Genomic DNA, 17971 nt, shown 5'->3' on the forward strand with positions numbered 1-17971 from the left:
ATTGTGAGCATCTTGAGGTAGGGACTATTTTGTTTTTGTTTTACCTTTCTTTGTCTAGCTAGTGCTTAGCATAGTGCCCAGCACATAGTAGGAACTTAATAGTTACTACTTACACTAATAGTCACAGACCCACTGACTGCTCCAAGGTTACACAGATGGTCTTGTCACATGTGAAATTGTGAACCCTAGTTTTTTTTTATTCCAGATCCAGTGCTTTTCTCCATATCCAGAATTGTCACTATATCAGATTAATTTAGTTATGTTTTATTTTACTTTTATGCACCACTCACCTTTTTAATCCTAGGTTTCCATAGTTTGTTACTCTAGTAGATTGACTGTCTCCTTGCAACTCAAAACAATTGTCAAGAAAATTGGATAAGAACATTATTGTTTTTACTCATCCTTCTTTTCAAAATATATGCATGCTACCAGGCAGTAGCATATTCAAGCTTGGAATTCATCCAAAGGATTAGATCTAGAATAAATAGTATCTGTTGATATGTTCTTAAGCAAATTATTAATATCATCAAAACCCTGAATACATGACTTTATGCAAGTATTCCTACCAACACCAAATTTTCATCATGATAAATAATCATAGAATTGCAGAATTTCAGCATGGGAAGGGACCTCAGTGGCCATCCAATTCAGCCCTCATCTGAACAAGAATCACCATACACAAATTAATGTTATGCCATCTGCCATTTGTATAAAGACCTCCAAAGGGGAAATCATGATCTCTTGAGGTAGCCTCTTCTGCTTTCAGGCTGTTTTAATTGTTGGGAAGTTTTTCCTTATATTGATCTTAAATTTGTTTCTGTGCAACTTTTACCCATTAATCCTGGTTCTGACCTCTGGTATCAAGTGAAAAAAATCTAATCCCTTTTATGAATGACAGCCCCTCAAAAACTGAAGGCATCTAACAAGCTCCCTTCTCTTAACCCTTCCCATCATGACTTTTCTTCTTCAAGCTAAACATTCCCAGTCCTTTTTTTCTGTTTTAAAATAAAATTGTATTGATTCCCATTTTCTTTGTATCACCTACATTTCCCACTGTTTCCCCTTTTCCTATTCCAGAGAGCCTTCCCTTGTAATAAAGAATTAAGGAGATAGGGATAGAAACCTAACCTGTGATTATATTGGTATAGTGAACTCATAGATGGGCCTCTTTTCTTATCTTGTCTTCTCTCCATCTCAGTTTTGAAGAGTTTTCCAGAGCACTGACTTGCCCAGAGTCACATGGTCAGTTGTGTTAGAGGCACGTCTTGAAGGCAGTTCTTTTTGACTCCCAGATCAGATTTCCTCTATGCTTTGCTGCCATAAAGAATTTTTAAAAAGGAGGAAAAAAAGTTCAGTAAAACTAACTGACATATCAAAAAAGTTGAGCATTATATGATGAATTCTATGCCTCTAGTTCCCAAAATCTATAAAAGGGATGGGAAAATACCTTCTCCTTTATCTATTCTTTGGGGTCAAGCTTGGTCCATATCCAGGTCTTTCAACTAATCTTCATATGGCTCCAGACCCTTCAGCATCTTGATTGCCCTCTTTTGGTTTCTGTGCTTCTTATTGATGTCATTCATAAAATGAACCCAGAACTGAGAATAATATTCCAGTTATAACCTGATTAGGGAAGGATGAAAACAGACTGTTACATCCTCATCTCAGTAATTCTTGAGAGAATATTAGCTTTCTTGCCTGCCATATCATACAGCTGACTCATACATAATAACCTTACACCTTAAAATTTGAATCTACCAAGTATTTCCTGATGAAAATTGAAATTATTTTTTTACCTTGGGTAAATCACTTCATTTTCCTGGTTAAGCCTCAGTTATCTCACTTAGAAAATGAGGGGATTGGACTAGTTAACCTGTATGATCTTTTTTAAAAAATCAATTGACTTCTATAAATGAAGGTTATTATACATTGATAACTGAGTCCATATGGCAACTATGCCACTTGATACCATCAAAAGATGCAGATATATGTTCTGTACTTTGGGATTAGAAGGCTGATAAATGGGCCAACAATTATTTCTCTTTGTTGTCAGTCTTAGACATCTGGTAAGTATCTGATCAAAATATTCAAAGGGTTTTTCTACCTGATTGTCTCAGCTTTTAGATGTTGCTAATTAATTCTATGAGCAATAATTGTTATTTGATGAATTTTGTTTTATAATAAAAGCATTTGTTTTTATTGGCTCCACCTTTAAGTAAAATATTCATGGAAGATGTAGTTCATGCCTGATTTTCTTACATTTTTAGATTTTGGAAAGGTTCTCAGTCTAATTTCACTCCTGGTAAAGATGAAACTAGGGCTCCAAGAAGCCACATCAGTATAGAACAGCTTAGCCTGGACTATGGAACCCAGGTCTGCTGACTTTTAGGCCACTGTTTTTTCCCCAAACAGGACCACTTCCACAATATAGAGTAATGTGAAAGGAAGAATGCATATGTGTGTGTATATATATATATATGTCTATATATATGTATGTGTATATATAGTATGTGTGTATATGTATATATATGCATATAGGTATATATTTTGATTTCTTTTTAAAATATGTAATATATTTAAATGTTAATATTTTGTTTTTTTAATATCAAGCATTTATTTTATCATCTTGTCTCCTTTAATTCTCTGAAAAAAAGAAATATAGAACTTTTCTGTCAATAACATAATCATAGTAAAAAAAATCCCTTCATTAATAATATCCTAAAATGTGCTTGTTTATTCTGCATGTTAGTCCATCCTCTCTCAGTCATGAGGTGGACAGAATCTTTCTTTATCTGTCTTAGAAACCATTGTTGATCATTTAGTCAATCAGGGTCTTTCAAAATTGTTCATTTTTAATATTACTGATTTTATATTATAAATTGTTCTTGTTCTGCTTACTTTATTCTGTATCAGTTCATACATATCTTCCATGTTTCTTTGAAATCATCTCTTTCTTCATTCCGTAAAGTGCCAGAGTTTTCTATTACATTCACCTGCCATTTTGTTTAGCTGTTCCTCAATTGATGAGCATCCTTTAGTCTCTTATTTTTGTTACCACACAAAGGGCTACCACAAAAATGTTTGCATGCATAGAACCTATTATGTTGCCCACAATTACTATAGCCATATATTTTTGTGAGTCCTCTCAATATTCTTTCTTTCCTGGAAGTCTTAGCCCTGGTACCTCATTGCAGTGTTGAGCATAGGCTCAGCAGGTCCCATCAGACTAGAAGGGCTTCAAGTCTAGCCATTAATTGTGAATTCATCATCTGAAGACCAAGATGTATCAAATTTAGGAAGACTTATGAATCACAAACTGGCCACCCCATCTTAATTTGAGGGATGAGGAGAAAAAACTACAGTTCAATTAGGAAAGCTATCTACTGCTCATCAAAGAGATGTGATCTAGATCAGTAGGAAGAGTGTTTACATGAATAATAACATGGACTTCATGAAGCACTATAGGAAGTGATGTTTCTACAAACTATATCAAAAGCACTGCAGTATTTTATTTTTTAATTGTTGTTTGTTAACATTCACTAAATTATTTTTGAGTTCCAAATTCTCTCCTTCACTCCAACCCCTATTCCATCCACTGAGAAGGCAAACAAAATGACATCTATTATATATGTGAAGTCATGCAAAACTTGTTTCCATATTAGCTATTTTGCAAAAATAAAGAAAACAAAACAGATTGGTCCCCATCCCATTCTCATATATTATCTCCTTCCCACCTTTTAAGTTGTGTTGGGCTGGAAAAATATCTTAGTTCAATATTTTATTGACTGTGCCCTCTTCAGAAGGGAATCTTGGGAGAGTTTGGTTGGGTTACTTTCTCTACTTTATCAGCTTAGCTCTTCCAAGTATTTCTTGATTTCTATTTTATTAAGACCTTTGATGAAGTTTCTCATTATATTGCCATGGACAAGATAAATAGATCAATGCTGCCTTGAAAGGAGGCACACAGTATATCTTTCTGACATTATTCTATTCACCATTTTGATCAATGTCTTAGATTAAAGGATAGATAAAGCTCAGAAGGAGCTAACCCATTGGATGAAAAGGTCAAGATTGTCAAAAATTCTCAACAGGATGAAACTGAAGATAGGAAATGTAATTGTGATAAATTTCACAGTTGAAAAAGACAGCATGGTGGAATGGTTAGAAAGCAGTTCACATGAAAAGAAGGGCTAATTTCAGTGGACAGCAAGTTTAATACATCAGTGGCAAAACGTGGCAGCCAAAAAACTATTGTGATATTTGGCTTCATTAATAGAAATATATGGTTGAATATTAGGGAAGTCATAGTCACAGTTTTCTCTGCTCTGGTCACACCACATCTGGAATTTCTTACTCACTGCTGGCCACCACATTTTATAAGGGACATTGACAGGCTAGATTATGTCCAGAGGAGATCAATGAGGAAGATGAACTGGCTAGAAATCATTGCAAGTGTAGACTTGTCAATATTGAGCCTGGAGAAGAGAAAACTTGGAGGAGGACTTTATGGCTGACTTCAGATATTTAATAACAGATCCACAGTTTCATGTGCAATCATATTTTTATTATACTATGTTACAGAAATATTTGTTTTATTCCTTCAATTAAAAATAAAATCAATGTGAAAAAAACATTGAAAGTGTTAGGTTGATGATGGGATAGATTTATTCTTCTTGGTGGCACAACCAGGACTAGAGAATAGAAGTTATAGGGAAGCAGATGTAGCTCAGCATTTGATCCATTCAAAAATATGATAAACATTTCAGGGGTTAGTGAGTTCCCCATCACAGGAATCTGTTTGATCAATTGTTCAATGCATTTAAATGAAATTTAAGATTTGACTTAGGCTGGACTAGATTGTCTTTGTGGTATCTTTCAATTCTAAGTTTATGATTCAAAAAAGGGAAAAAAATCCACATAGCTTTGTAGAATTTTAGAGGATGAAGGGACCATAATCCAATCCCCTCATTTTTTCTAGAGAAGAAAATTGAGAGCAAGAAAAGTCTGATAAATGTGCAAAAGGTACTATAGTAGCAGAGCTCATTTTGTATTTTTTCCTTTGTACATAATATCTAGCATTTATGTATTATTTTTTAAGTTTGTAAAATGTTTTACTTACCTCATTTGATCCTATAGGGTAGGTGCTATTATTATCCATCCCCATTTTGCAGATGAAGAGCCAAAGACTGAGAAAGGTTGTTACTTGCCTAGGGTTACACAGCTAAGTAATTATTTAAGGCAGAATTTGAATTCAGGTCTACCTAACTCCAACCCCAGTGCTCAATTGACTGTACCACCTAGTTTATGGTACATATAATTGCACGATGCTGCTCATGATGCTTACTGAACTATATTTACCATTTCTGTGCTTGATTGTATGAAAAGGTTACCCTTCCTCAAACAACTTTATTGATTTACTAATGAGTAACAAAGAATGTTATCACATCTGATGAATTTATTTAGTACTATTTCCCAATGTGTTCCCATTCTGTTGGACTACATTCTGATATCCTTTGCCCATTTTTTTTGTACTTTTCCACCTTCATACATTTTCTCAAGCTGTTTCTTATGCCTGGAACTACAGAGCTATTATTATTTTTTTGCAGAAGGAATTATCATTTTATTTTAAAGACCAAGGTATTTCTAAATAAGGATAAGAAAACCATTCACTACATGTAAATATATGCTTAGTTTTTTTCTCAACTGAACAAGAATAATTAATCGACTTGTGGCAGTAAATTTAAGTAATCATTTGAATCTGAAAACCTTATTATATTTTAGCTAACAAATGAAGTGATAAACATTTTCTACTGTTGATGACATATTTCTTTCATGAAAGCATAGCTTTTTTTGGTATTTACTTAGTACCTAATTTTTCCCCAGTTACATGTAAACAACTACAGTGCTATTATTATCTCTATTTTATAGATGAGGAATCTGTGACTGAGAAAGTCTAAGTGACTTCTAATCCACCCACCATTCCCAGATCCCTCTATTGAAGCCTTACTCATTATTTAAATTAAAACTTGAATGTTATCTTTAATGAGTCATTGATGATGCTTAAAAATTGTCATTTTTTAATGCCATGCCCCCCCCCCCCCACTTCCATTGTAATAAAGAAGTATGTTAAGTAAAACAAACCAACATATTGGTTATTTTCATCACTATAGTCATCATTCCTCCCCTGTAGTTCACCATCTTTCTATGGTGGCATAGTTCATTTTTAGTTCTTTGGGGTCAAATTCCCTCCAGCCAGCAATAACTTCTCCTCCCTACTATTAGACCCTAAAGAAAAATTTTTGTATCATATCAAAGGGCTTCTAATATATTATTTTTATTATTTGTTATGTATCATTCAATTCATTTAAAGGAATATAGAAACCTGCCGTATGAAAAGTACTATGATGTTCAGAGGATTAAAAAGATGAAAAAGAAAGCAACCCCTGCCCTCAAAGTGTGTGTGTGTGTGTGTGTGTGTGTGTGTGTGTGTGTGTGTGTGTGTGTGTTACTAAGGGAGGTAGAACATATACACAATGAAATGTAATACAAGGTAGAGTGTGATAGGAACAAAGGAAACATTTTGACAAAGTATTTTAGGAACACTTGATGAGGGAGAAAAGTTTTGGGGGAGGAATCAGGGAAAAGTTCATGGAGAGGGGGAACCGAAGCTGAGTACTGCATGCAGAGTTCAGCATGCAGAGACGAAGAAAGAATGTGTTCCTGGTATAGGGAGAAAATCTGCAAAAGTACACAAAGGCAGGGAAGATGACAGAATGAGTTTGTTGAACAGTCTAGTTTGTCAAAGGGAGTGATGAGTGATGAAAAATATAAATGCATTTCTAAGTTGGAATAAGATTTTGGAGGGCCTTAACTGCTGGGCTGATCCATCTGTGTTTTAACCTACAGGCAATAGGTAGCTCAGAAAATTCTTGAACAGGGGTGTAGCATTGAGCAGAATTATGTCTTAAAAAGACTATTTTGGTTGCTGTGGAAGGATTGGAAAGGGTAAAGGCTGAAGTGAGGAAATCAACTGGGCTCTTATTTCATTAGCCAAGATGAACTGGGGTGAAGTTCATGTGAGGAAAGAGGAGGTAACAGATGTGAGAGCTGTGGACATAGGCTAGATAGTACTTGGAAACTGATTGGATATTTCAGATGAGAAAGAGAGATGAGATAATTTTATTCTACTCTGTATCTCTAAGCTCCAGTCAACTTGGCCTGCTCAGCTTCGCCACTGCCTACCTTGCATTGACTCATGTTTTTGCTCCAACTTCTTTTAGCCTTGAAATTTGTCCTCCTTTTCTCATATATAAAGGCTATTTGTATTACCAAAATATTTACTGTTTATTTCTTTACATAGTGAGCTTGCCTAGGGCATTGACAGTTGTTATTCAGTCATTTCAGTTGTGTCTGACTTTTTGTGACTCCATTTGGGGTTTTTTTGACTAAGAACTGGAGTGGTTTGCCATTTCCTTCTCCAGCTTATTTTACAGATAAAGAAATTGAGGCCAATAGGATTAAATGACTTGCCCAAGATCACACAGCTAGTGTCCGAGGTCAATTCTGAACTCATGGAAATGAGTCTTCTTGACTCCAGGATCAGCACTCTTACTTACTGCATTATCTAATAAAAAAAAAAATTGATCAAAAAAATTCAACCTACACTAGCTTTGCAGGAATAGAGCCCTCATATCAGGTAAGGCAACAGAATAGTCCTTAGACTGTGGCTTAATGGTAAATTAACAGACAGGATACCAACGAGCAGCTGAAGGCTAATTTTGGCCTTCCTTATCCTGAAGAAGTCCAAAATTCATCCTCTGAGTTGAATTTTCAATATTTCTTGAAAACCTTATTTGAACTCTGTCAAATTTCTTTGGACTTCAACTTAAATTCTTCAAAACCTTGGGTCTGTGTCATTTTGCACAGATGGCTTTAAGGATCAGGCACTGTTTTTAGTTTGAAGAGTACCCCCACCCTCCCTACAAATGTCTGATTGCTCAAAGGATGTGACCACAGGCCCCCGAGGGTGGGTGTGTGGGTGTCTGAGATATCCTTACTTTTGAAAGACTTCATTTCTGAAGAAAAGATGTGTGCTTGGCTTCCACAGTCTGTGCCATTTTTTACACACTCAAGTGGTTTCTCAGTTTCTTGAAACAGCATCTATCACAAACCATGCTTGGAGAGTCTTATATGGATGCTAATAATACCTCTAAATTATAAAAAATACCTTACATTTTTACAGCTTGTTTGTAAAGTTTGTGTTGTTCTTCACATATATTTTCTCCTTTGAACATCACAATCCTATGAGGTGGATCTTGCAGGCATTATATTCCCCATTTTACACATAAGGAAACTGAGGTTGAGAAAGGTGTTATGACTTGCTCATAGTCACAGAGTAAGTGTTAGAGATGGAATCTGAACCCATCTTCCTGTGGAGGCAATGTGGCATAGTAGAATGTGCGTGGGCTCTATGGTCACTGAACTTAGGTTTGAATCTCAGCTCTGATTCTTATTACCAATATGATCTTTGACAAGTTGACTTTTCTTGGCCTCAGTTTCCCCATCTGTTAGAATAGATGGCCTCCAAAATTTCTTCCAGTTCTGGATCTAAGATCATACATGAACTTATTATAACCTTGCTGCTACTTTCCTCCACCTAGCTTAGTTCATGATGTCCCTGCTATATGGATGAACAGCCTTCACCCCCTAGACACCATAAGAAAGAGAGGAACTGTCTCAGGCTGGTAGTTTTAAAGACACAATAAATTCTGACCATAAGGCTAATGGAAAGAGGCTACCGCCATCTACATGGTAGGGGAACACCAAATGTCTTCTTTCAGGAGCAGGTCTCTGAAGTCTCCTGGAGGGCTGCCTCAATCTCAGATGGTCTGGGCTTGCAGTTATAAGGACAACATTGTATTTATAGCTTCTTGTTTTCCCTTCCTCTAAATTTGTGGGTTATGGAGTGCTTTCTGAGGGAAATGAGGTTTCATGATTTGTCCCGGTTCATACAGTTGTGAGCATCAGGGTTAACTCTGGGTAACAGGGCTTTTGTCTCTGAGTCCACTGTGTTATACTTCTTCTTAATTATGAATGGAATTTCCTAGTGAGGCTGTATATTTGGAGAGGCAATCCAACCACATCTTAATTAACCACACAGCTTGAGAATGGGACTGGTGTGAAGGGCAAGTGGAGGAAGAATAATGAATCATTCTTACATTTTGGCACTTCCACAGATCTGTGAAGTCATCTTTGTGGGTATTCCCACCAATGGTGCCAATCATAAAACATTCATATCGAATCATCCCATGTAACTTAGCTATTTCCTCTCTTGTAAATCTTCCATACAGGCACTGGTTAATGGAGACCTTCCTTGAGATCTCTTACCTTTATAACCATACTGGTACAGCACAAGAGATGTTCTGTTGTGGCATAGTCTTTCTACATGACTGGCCCACATCCATTTCTGTGTGTGTATATATATATATATATATATATACACATATACATATATATACATATATGTATATATATGTATATGTATTTCTTTTCTGATTCAATTCAATTCAAACATGATATAGTGGAAGGAATGCCACATATCCCACTTGTGATGTTTATTTCCTAAGTGATCGTGGGCAAATCATTCCATTTCTCTGGGCCTCAGTTTCCTCATCTGGTAATGAAGTGAGATCCAGATCTGAGGTCCTTTCTAACTCTTGGTGTATAATCCTAGGATTCTCTATGCAAAGCATTGTACTAGGTGCTGACAATATAATTGTACCAGCAAAGATTCTCTGCCCCTAAGGAACTTACATTCAAAGGAGTGGGTTGGGAACATTGAAGGCATTGTGAACTGGTATCATCTGAGCTGAGCCTTGAAGCAAGACAAAGATTCTAAGAGCCAGTAAGTTGATTGATGATTAAGGATCTGGAAGGACCTTAGAATGATTATTCTGTCTCTCAGCCTCAGTGCCTAAGAATATAACTGAGGTTATGGTGGTTGAGGGAGATTAGATTGGCTGTGCAGTAAACCCAGGACAGATTCTGGAAAGGTTTTTTTTTTTTTAATGACTCCTGCAGAGAGAGCAACTCCAATGGGCTGGCTAAGTTGTTTGAATGCCAAACATAAACTTGCCTAAAACAAGTCAAGTGCTCACATGGTGAGCAGAAGAAGCGAAACAAGGATACTCTCAAGGTCTCTCTTAAGAACTTTGGAATTGATTGTGTGACATGGAGACACAGGACTGCCTGGTGTGGCCTGCCTTCAACAAAGAAGGTGCTGTGCTCGATGAGCAAAGCAGGATTGAAGTAGCTCAAAAAAAAACATGAGATGAACAAATTTAGAGAATCCACCCCAAATGTTCAGATGGACTACGTGTGCCTATTGTGGTAGAGCATTCCGAGATTGTATTGGTCTGATCAGTCCAAGTCAGGCACACTGTAACTTGACCCTGACTCAGTCCTCTTTGAGAATGAAGGACAACAACCAACCATTTTCCTGGAGCAAATCATTTCACCTCTTTGTTGCCTAGCATCCTCATCTGCAAAATGAAGAGATTAGGTTAGAGAATATAGAGCTTCTTTCCAGCTCTAAAGCAATATCAACGAGTCAATGATTAATTTTGTGTTGGATGATATGGAGGATTCCTATTCTTAAGGAATTTATAGTGGGGAAGACCAGGTACAAAAACCAGTGGTATGAGGGACAAGGCAGTTAGTATGTATAAGTAACCTGAGAGTTCAGATGACTAAGGGCCCACTTCTATCTAGGAGATCAGGGAGGTTTTGTGGCAGAGGTGGCACTGGACCTGTACCTTAAAGGATGGGTATAAGTTTTGAAGGAGGAGGTTGTAAGAAAGATCAGTTCAGGCAAATATAATAATGTTAACAGAGGACAGAAGCTCAAAGCTAGACACATTCCTGTGAAGAGTTTTATAAGAATGAGAAAGCTTTTTAATGATTGTAGGATCACAGAATGAGAGCTAGACAGTACCTTAGAAGTTGTCTAGCCCTAATTAACTCTTCACTTTCCATCTATAGCTCTATCTGGTTTGAACTCCAGAGACTATGAGACTTCCCTGGTTCAGCCCTAATCTCTTTCCAGCTTCCTTTCCTGTATTGTCTTCTCTCATTAGATTGTATGATGTTTGAAGATAGAGACTTTTTTCGTATTTGTAGTTCAGTGCACATAGTAAGTGCTTATTAAATGTTGATTGAATTGACTGGAACCTGCTATTTTAGAAATGAAGAAACAAAGGCCCAGAATGGTTTTAGGGGTTTACTGGTACATGTTTAACTCTTGGCTCTCTAAAAAAAAAAATGAAGTGTTTGCAATGCACTTTTAAGTTCCAAATTAAGTGATTTGCCCCAATCCCATGTCCTTTGATTCCAGATCTAGCACTTTTCCCCCTGTATCTTGTCTTTGAGGCTGTGGTGTATTTTTAAAAGAACAGGACCAGGGGTACAGAGGCCTGGATTCTACTTTGTTCTCTGTCAAAAATTAATGTATGATTCTAGACAATGGCTCATTTATTACAAAATATATGCTTTTTGGAAGCAGTGACTATTTCATTTTTCTTGGACTCTAGCTCAGTGCCTGAGACACAGTAAGAATTTAATAAATTGATCACTTTATTAAAAGAGCATTGAACTAAATGATCCCTAAGGTCTTTTACAACTCTAAAAAGAAAAAAAAAGAAATTTATGATTTGGGATATGCTATTACCTTCTCCTCTCCCTGGTATTTATTTTGACAAGAATTCTTTTTTTTAAGGACCAAGTCTTACTGTCTCAGGCAACTTTTATTTTTCCCCTGTATAGACTTGTTGGCTCTGAGGTTGAGAGGTGAGCTGTTTAGTAAGCACTTATCAAGTGGGGTCTTGCTCCTAATCCCTGGAATAAGTGCTTCAGCCCCCTGTTTCCCTCTGACTGTAGAAATGTCTGCCAAAAACAGATGTGAAAATTATTGCTCCATATAACTTCTTCAAAATCTTGGAACACCTACGAAGGTAAGAGGTTTCATTTTTTTTTAAATTTAAAGAAATATACCATAATATCCAATTATTTTGTCACTGAAGCTTAATCAGACCAGGGAATTATAATATTATAATAATAATGTAATATGATAATAATTTTATTCTTTTTTTAATGTACTTATATTTATCCTTGTTGTTTCCCCAATTAGAATGTAAGCCTGTTGGGAGTAGGGATTATTTTGTTTATTGCATTTTTAAATTTATAGAGCCTAGTACAGTGCCTAGCAATAGTAGGTATTTAACAATTGTGTTTTTTGTTTATTTTTGGGTTTTTTTGGGCAATAGGGGTTTAATAGTAGGCATTTAACAATTGTCTTTTTTGTTTGTTTTTGGGTTTTTTTTTGGGCAATAGGGATTTAATAGGGTTTGGCCAGGGTCACACAGGTAATAAGTGTCCAGTATCTGCAGCCAGATTTGAACTCAAGTTCTCTTGATTCCAGGGCTGATGCTGTATATTCTGTGATGCCTACCTGCTCCTAATAATTCCTTTTTGATTGATATGAACATTCTTTTTACTGTTATCCATCTCCATGCTTCAAGTGGAAGTAATCTGAGTTACTCCCATAATGTGAAAGCCCTACTTTCAGAGCCCTATCACAAGTTTTCTTTACAAAGCAAAATGTTGTGCAGTTCCGTCTTTGTGGGAGAGATTAGATTCAGTTTGGCTCTTTGTGATGTGGTAGAGTAATCTTCTCATCTCTACACTTTCCTGCGAGTCCTGGGCTGTGGAGTTAGGAGGGGCATTAGAGTCTCTCTTGTATTATAGAGAAAGAAACCAAGGTATAGACAGGGGAAAAATATCATATGGGACATGGTTCAAACCAGTGTTCTCCTACTACAGATCCAATGTTCTCTCCACATGATCATGCTTTTCCCTTCCTATTATTATTTTCTAAACCTAAATGTCCTGTGCCTTCTCATTGCTCCAATTTGCCCAGGACTCTCCCCTGCGATTCCTGACTTTTCTGGCAGCACTTTCCTAATACTCTTTGTCATCATCATTGTTCAGTCATTTCAGTTGTGCTCAATTCTTTGTGACTCCATTTGGGGTTTTCTTGGCAAAGATACTGGTTTGCCACTTCCTTCTCTGGCTCTTTTTACAGATGAGGAAACTCAAAGAAGGTTAAATGACTTTCCCAGGGTCACATAACTAGTAAGTGTCTGAGGCTAAATTTGAACTTAGGTTTTCCTGACTCCAGGCTCAGTGCTTTTTCTTGCACTGCTTAGGAAAAAGAAAGAGTTTTTTGGTTAGATAGTATGAGAGCTTGTCATTCTTCTACTAAGCTTCTAGTCATTGGGGGTGGGGTAGGGTGAAGGTGCTCCTAGGTCTTCAAAGACAATTCAGGAAGAATACAAACCAGAGCTGGGCAGAATCTTTATCTTTACCTATGTCTATCTAGATGTAGATAGATACAAATACACATATACGTATACAAATATTTGTATTTATATGTATATATATGTAAAAATGTGTGTATCTATGTATGTACATATATACATTTATATACAATTTTGAGATTTGAAGTGTTTCACATATACTGTCTCTCATCTGATCTTCTCAACAGCACTTTGAGGTAGGTGCTACAGATAGTTATTTCTATCTTCATTTTACAGAGAAATATACTGAGTTTCAGGGAGGTAGAATGACTTGTCCAAGTGTTAGAGATGGGATTTGAAGTTTGATCTCTTTTGAAGCCAAACTCAATACTTTTCCCCACTATACTCCCACCCACCCCCACCCCACTATGTGAGAACTGTGTATTTATCATCTAAAGATCAGTCTAGTTAAATTCAGAGACTCATCAGAGAGTTTGGCCATGAGGAAATGATTTTTTTTTTTTGCTTCTGAAACTCATGATGACCAGTCATAAAGGCATGGAAAAGCTTCAAAATGCATGGTTGACTAATGAAGTCTAGATCCTGAAAATGATAAAATCCTAACATTTCTGCCTTTGAGGGCCCAGCAGCATAATTTTGAGAAGTAGTTAAAGGTTCTTCTTCAATTCTTCACTTTTAAGAAAGAAGAATCTTTGAAAGTAACCATTTTACTCCCCACCCAAATTTACAGAGAAAGAACCTTAAACTCAAAGAGGGGAAGTGATGATCAATGGCATTTTCCAGTTTTATAAAGTTTTCTTAAGAGAGTTTTCTTCTTTTTTTTTTAAAGATAGACTAAAGATTTTATTTTTCTTTGAGGAATTCAGTGGTCTTGACAAGCAGATAGTTCTTACATGGAGGAAATCTGAGGGTAATACCTGGAGGTTTGAAAATCATTCTTTTGTGACAGTTCCTTAATACAGGAGTAAAAGATTCTGTCCTTGGAGATATTCATGATTCAAGCAATTTAAGACTGTCAAGATATTCATCTTGGTTTCAGTGATGTGAATAAAGAATTTTTTGATTGCCTTGTCCTTACATATGAAGCAGGATGACAACATTGGTGGTTTGACATGGTCATTTTTGGTATACCTGTTATTCCTCTCAGGTGATGGAATGGAATAACATAAAGTCCCAGAAAGTCTACCCTAGGGCCTGCCTTTCTTCCATCCAGATTATGACCTAAATTATGAGCTCCTTGAGAGCATGGTCTATCTTTTGACTCTTTTTATATCCTCAATACTTAGCACAGTGCCAGGCACATAGGATTTATGATATTGTCAATTGATTGATTGATAATGAGCTCTTAGATTGTAACTTTTCCATCTCCCAAGCCTGGGGTCCAGTATTTCCACTCTTACTGACCTGACAAAACAGGGTGGCATCTCCATCTGGCCACTAGTCAAAGTCAACAAACGTTTCTTAAGTGCTTACTATGTGCAAGGCACTATGCTATGTCCACATAATTCACCATGCCAGGGAAAGGCAAGTTCTGGGTTCTTTCTCATCACTGAGGCTCTGTGCCTTGTTGTTCCATTTTAGCTATCTAAGCTCCTAGCTTGAAGCAGGTCCTTGGCTTGATCTAGGAATTCCTCTATCACTCCATATTACCATTCAGTTGTGGATGGGTCTCATTCCTGTAGCTTCCAGTTTAGTCCAGGAACTCCTTACCTGGTCTAAGAACTTCTCTGTCACTTTGGTGTTGTCACTCTAATATGGCCAGATTGAATTTCTGTAGCTCCTAGGAATTCCTTGCTCCCCTGCCCCTCCAAGCACTATGGTGTTGTTCAGCCATTTCAGTCATCTCTGACTCTCTGTGACCCCATTTGGGGCTTTCTTGGCAAAGATACTGGAGTGGTTTTCCATATTCTTTTCCAGCTCATTTTACAGATGAGGAAACTGACGCAAGGAGGATTAAGTGACTTTCCCAGATCACATAGCTAATAAGTGTCTGAGGCCACATTTAAACTCAGAAAAATGAGTCCTCTTGACTAGCAGCTGAGCACTCTATCCTCTGTGCCATGTAGCTGTCCACACATTGTGTAATGTAGCAAAAGTAGCCTTCTTACTATTCTTCACATATACCAACCATTCCACCTCCTATCTCCATGACTTTATGTAACCTGTTCCTCATGCCTGGAAAATACTCTCAGAATCCCTAATTTCCTCAAAGGTGCTTCAAGTGCCGCCTTCTACATGAGTCTTTTCTTGATTCTCTCTGCTGCTTGTGCCTTCCCACCAAGATACGCTTTGTATTTATTTTGTATTTACTTCTTCATGAGCATGTCTCCCTCAATTGAATGTAAGCTCTTTGAGAGCATAGATTGTTTTCTATTTTTGTTTTTGTATGCCTGACACAAATGTTTGGTGATTATTGATTATTTTTTGTTGATCAATTCCAACACACTGTAAGAAAAAGGGCCTGGTTTTGGAATTAAAAAGAACCTGAATTTAAATCCTGTTTCTACCACAAACTATGTGATGAACAAGCCTCTTAACCTTGCTGGACCTTAGGTTTGTCTTTGTAAAAAAATGGGATGGGACTAGATATAAAGTCTAGGTCTTTCTTCTAGATTTAAAGTCTAGGGCTAAGGATCCTTCAAGCTGTGGAAACAGCAAGAACAAGACAACTCTAGCGTAAAGAAAGGAAGCTATGACAGAACCTCTTAACAAGTCCCAAGACCCAACATTCCTAGAGAGGATAAATACTTTTTTAAAAAATTCTTTTTATTATTATTATATTTTTATATTTACATTTTTTACTATTATAAACTTGATAAACTTCAACCAACATAAGCATTTCTTTATGCAAAGAACAGGAAAAAATGTCATGATTTCTATTAGGTATATCTTTTAAAATATATATATATATTTAATTTAACATTGCCCTGCTTATCTGTCTCCCAAAATTTCTTCTGTGTGTTAAAAAAAAGATTCTTTGAAACTCTTTCTTGATATCTATTTTCTTATGGAAGTTTTAGGATCAACCTAGGAAATTCACTGGGTCTGCTTTCCAAAGTCATTGTATCTGAAATGATTTGGATACATGAAGCAAATCTGCCTCTGGAATGGGGACCCTGAAGCAACCTGTGTGTTCTAGGAAGGACTGATGGATCAATAAAACTTGCCTCAAAGGACATAGCACACAGGGTGGGGTGCTGCCCTCAGCTCTGTCTGAAGTTAGCTATAACCAGCAGCCTCCCTGGCTTCCAGGATCTTGCATGGGAAGAGTGTGGTGTAAGAATGTCTGGAAAGTGAGACTTGTATAATGGGGAGCCAGGAGAGCTCAAGCCAAATATTTCTACCTGGCAGGGGCTGAATGATTGGAAAACATGGAGGCCCTTGGGGCCAGCTCATGGCAATGCTTTGGGAGAATAAACTGGGAAGAGAGGCCCTAGGAGCAGTGGGGGGAAAGGAGCTCTTCTGGGAAGCAGAAGAACATTCCACCCAGAGGCCTTAGGCCCCGTTGCAGCCTTGAGTAGGATGGCGGGATTCATTGCCATGTTAGAAAGCCTCCTAAAAAGGTAGGGTTGGGGGTGGGGTGAGGAGAAGAGAAAATCTACAGGGACCTATTGGTCATGACCGTATTTTGCTCCGCTTAGGTCTGTTTATTTTCATGCCCTTGTTGACTCTTAGATCCTGTTTTGTGTCCTCTGAATCATAATCACAGTGTTCTTTTCTGCTGGTATGTTAGCTAAGGAGATTCCTCCCTCCTCTAGGCTGTAAATTAGGGAGGCTCTGTTTTTCTCATAATGTTTCTTTCTTTTTTTTTTTCCACTTTCCTGGGAACAACTTGTTACTCTGTGGTAACCATAGGGACTAGACAGATTTTTCAACAGCTTCCTCCAGTGATGTTTTTGCAGGCAGTGGCTATCATAGCCTGCAAGGTTTGGAGTAACACGGCAAAGGGCTAGTCTCATTATTTACACTCTGGAAAATAGTATAAAGCAATCTGATTTCTACTGCCCTCTAAAAACTTGGGCGGAGACACCTCGTATCTTTGTGACTCTTTTTCTCTTTCATTCCCCTGGCCATCCATAGGTTATGTTCCAAAGGAAATTTTGAAGTCTGAGGCTTCTAAACATTCCATATTCTGCATGGGTGAGCATGAGAAAGAGGCACTTTGTCTCTCTCTGTCTCTCAAGAGAGATAGATGCTGAGAAATATATACAGAACCTGAGGGAGGTAGAGAAAGACAGAGAGAGATACACACAGAGACAGAAAAAGATGAAGAAATGGGGAAAAATAGACAAAGAAGGAGACACAAGGACAGAATGGGTTAGAGATCCAGAGAGACAGTGAGAATGTAAAATTGTATTTAAAAAGGTCTATTTTTGTTTGACTGAAACTTAGTTTTTTCTCTCTTGCTTTCCTTGATCCTTTAAAATGAGCCACAGATACTTTTTACAAAGGCATTCTATATGAAAAACCCTTTATAGTAAGATGAGAGGAGTGTGTAAGAGGAGAAAACTCTTTTTTTCAACAGAACTATTTCAGGGAATGGCCTTGCCCATATACTCATAAACATCGGATGTTCCTGAAGGCCTCTGCTTGAGCCT

Source organism: Notamacropus eugenii, chromosome 1 (genome assembly GCF_028372415.1).
Source record: "Notamacropus eugenii isolate mMacEug1 chromosome 1, mMacEug1.pri_v2, whole genome shotgun sequence".
Classification (NCBI taxonomy): Eukaryota; Metazoa; Chordata; class Mammalia; order Diprotodontia; family Macropodidae; genus Notamacropus; species Notamacropus eugenii.